Genomic DNA, 4,069 nt, shown 5'->3' with positions numbered 1-4,069 from the left:
CGCGGTTCATGTGATAATAGACTTCCTTAACCAAAATTAAGGTTCATATTATCCCGAGGGCGTGACTTGAAAAATAAATGACCTAGGTCAATTTCAAAAATATGACCTAGGTGCTTAGAAGAAATTTCTAATTAAAGTGCCCAAAAGACGAGTCTTTGACAAAACGCTGAAGGCGTAACTTAAAAAAAAGTGACTTAGATCAATTCTTACAAAACATACATTGGTACTTAGAAAAAATTTCTAAGTAAAATGCCCAAAAGGCGAGTCTAAGACAAAAATGCCTGGGCATAATTCATTATACATAAAGAACCTAGATCTATTTTCATAAGAGTGACCTAGGTACTTAGAAGCCCAAAAGATGATTCTTCGACAAAATGCCGAGGGCATAAAAAAACAAAGAGAGAGAGACCTAGGTCAATTTTCACAAAAGCAACCTAGGTCATTGGAAGAAATTTTTAAGTAAAGCACCCAAAAGTCGAGTCTTCGACTAAATGCCGAGGGCATAAAAAAAGAAAAAAGAGATCTCGGTCAATTTTCGCAAAAGTGACCTAGGTCCTTTGATGAAATTTCTATTTAAAGCGATGAAAAGGCTAGTCTTCGAAAAATGCCAAGGGCGTAACTTTAAAAAAAGTGACATAGGTCAAATTTTACAAAATAGACCTAAGTCCTTGGAAAAAATTTCTAAGTAAAATGCCCAAAAGGCAAGTTTAAGACAAAACATCAAGGCGTAATTTATAATACACGAACAACTTAGGTTAATTTTCACAAGACTGACCTAGTTCCTTATAATAAATTTCTAAGTAAAATGCGTAAATGGCAAGTCGTAGATAAAACCCCAAGGCATAATTCATGAATGACCTATGTCCATTTTCATAAAAGTAACCTAGGTCCTTAAAAGAAAGTTCTCTGTAAAATGTGCAAATAACGAGTCGTCGATAAAACGCCAATGTTTTGTTCATTATAAATGAATGATCTAGGTCCGTTCTTTGCAAGAGTGACCTAGGTACTCAAGAATTTTTTTAAGTAAAATGCCCAATGGCAAGTTGTCGACAAATTGCCGAGGCATAATTCATTACACATAAATGACCTAGGTCTAATTACTTAGAATTAATTTTTTAAGAAAGCGCCTACCGGCGGATTATGATAAAAAGAGACATAGTGTAACGACTCGCCCCGACCTCCACAGGGCGAATCTTACTGATAGATGCTTAAAAATAAAATAATAATAATCCTTTTACAATCCATAAAAATTATATCCTTGAAAATACAAATATAAAACACAAACTACAGCGGAAGAATTTAAAATTCATGCCAAACCATCTAATTCCTCCATTCAGGTCCTTCTTGACGCTCAACACAAAAAATCTTGATTTACGGAAACTGAATCACAATAAACTATAATGAGTACGAAACTCAGTAAGTAAACCAGTTTTGCATATACCAAAATACATACATACATATATATAGTGCAAATGAATGACGTGCCATGGTATTCGAAAACATCGTAAAACAAATCATCGAAATCTCATTCTGTCTTTTCTCAAACTTTCACATTCTCTTTCAAACCACTTACTTGAGCTACCTTCATTTGATTATCACTTAGTAGGACACTCCCTTAACTTTCATAACTTTCATACTCTTTGGGCTTCTCGCCAATGCGTCCTTCGCCCACTTATCTCATAACTATATAAACATCTAGAGTGTCCTCCACTAAGCCAGTAACGAATTCAAGCATCCAAGCTAAAATTGTAAAACAATCTTTTTTTTCTTCAAATTCCATTTGCTAAAATCAACTTTCTCATTTTACAGAAAACATAATGCATTTTCGTGCTCATGCCAATGAAATATTCACATATACGTATGCCCATGTCCATAAATACACATAACAACATATCATATCAACACATCACATAAACACATGGGCAGAACATATAAATCAATATCCGTACATATATCAAAATAAACTTTTCAAACATGTTAAACATATATATTGTTTATTGTGATTCGTTTGGAAATCTAATTTACTTACCTCTTGGTATCCTCGAATAACAAATGCACATCGATATCATCGGCCTAAAAAAATAAATAAAAATACTCTCATAAAAATAAAATTAAACCATAATCATAAACTCCAATATTCTCAAATTCCTCAATATAATCACATTCTATACTTAACCTCAAATAATCTTAATTTAAATCATAAATCATCAAAATACTCATATTTCTTGAAATTACCTCAAATATCAAAATTACTAAAATGCCCTTGAATTCAATATTACCAAAATACCCTCAAATATCAAAATTACCAAATTAACCCCAAAATCATAAATTACCAACTTTATCCTCAATTTCAGCAATTACTAAAATACCCACAAAATCTAAAATTACAAAATTGCCCTTAGACTGTGAAATTACCAAAATACCCTTGCTGGTCAACGGTCACCAGAATTCAACCGACGGCGATGGGAAGCTCAGAACTGAAAGTTCAAGCCACGCTGAGTCCAATGGTCGCGGTGGTGACCTCCCACGCGCGGTGATGGCTCCGGATCGAGCTCCCGAAGTCGTGAATCCTCCAACGGCCGATCAACGACAAATCGAAGTCCCCGATGTGAGTGGTTAGTCGGAAATGGCAGAGGGAAAGGTAAGGAACAAAACCCAAGTGATGGCTTCACCAGAAACCGACGAAATCACGGCGAATCGAGGCGGCGATTCCGCGGACCTTCAAAGCTTTGATCGGTGGCTTTCCGATCGATTTCCGGCGGCAAGGACGGCATGGATACGTTGCTCGTCTCTCAAGCTTCAAATCGATACCAACCTTGACTGGAACGGTGGCCGGAAATGGGAGAACCGACCTGGTCGCACTCGCGGGTCGGGTTGGATTCGGTTCGGTTTCTTCTCTCTCTCTCTTCTCTTCTCTCTTTCCTTTCTCTCTCTCTCTCAATTTATAAGGGTGGTCAACAGGGTCAAAATCAGGTGTGGGGTATTACACATAGGTTTAATTACTTAGAATTAATTTTCTAAGGAAAACGCCTACGAGCAGATTATGATAAAAAAAACCTAGGATTTTTCTTTTAAAGAATGACTTAGGTCCAACTACTTAGAATTAATTTTCTAAGGGAAGTGCCTATGGGCAGATTATGATAAAAGACAGCTAGGTTTTTTTCTGTTAAAAAGAGACCTAGGTCTTTTCTTTAAAAAGAGACTTAAGCCTAATTACTTAGAATCAATTTTCTAAGGAAAGTGCCTACGGGCAGATTATAATAAAGAGACCAACATCAAATTACTTAGAATTAATCTTTTAAGGAAACAAACTATGGCCGAATTATCATAAAAAGACTAAGGTCATTTCTTTTAAAGAATGACCTAAGTCCAATCACTTAGAATTAGTTTTTTTTTTTAATAAAAAGTGCCCACGGGTGAATTATAATAAAAAGACTTAGGTTCATTTTTGTAAAAAATGACCTAGGTCCAATTCTTATAAAAATCATTCTAAAGAGAATGCCTGCAGGTGAAGTTCTACGAAACTGCCCACGGGCGAATAATGATAAAATGACTTAATTCCTTTCGTTTAAAAGATGACATAGGTCAAATTACTTAAAATTAATTTTTAAAGGAAACCACCCATAAGCGAATTATAATAAAAGACTTGAGGGCATTTGGTGCTTGGAAAATATTCTAAGCAAAACATTAAAAGGTAAATGATTGTTTGAAACGCCTAATGACATGTTTTAGATGAAAACGTCCTAAAGTTAATGTGGACGAGAAGCGCTTTAAAGCTAATGTCAAAAAGCTTAGGAGCAACTGTTGACTAAATCTCCTAAGGGCGGATGTTGACTAAAAACACCTAAGGATGTAGGGATGGCAATGGAGAGGGGAGGGGATCGACATCTCCGTACCCATCCCCGATATTCTGTATATATGTCACCTCTCTGTCCTTATTAAAATTGCTTGAAAGGATCCCCGTCTCTTCCTTGAATAAAAAGAGAGGATCCCTCGAGGGGTCCCCGATTCTCGAATTACTAATACATTTTTAAAATTAAATTGTGAACTTTAATTAATCATATTAAAA

Source organism: Citrus clementina, unplaced genomic scaffold (genome assembly GCF_000493195.1).
Source record: "Citrus clementina cultivar Clemenules unplaced genomic scaffold, Citrus_clementina_v1.0 scaffold_7, whole genome shotgun sequence".
NCBI lineage: Eukaryota > Viridiplantae > Streptophyta > Magnoliopsida > Sapindales > Rutaceae > Citrus > Citrus x clementina.
Note: the sequence above shows the minus strand (reverse complement) of the source record.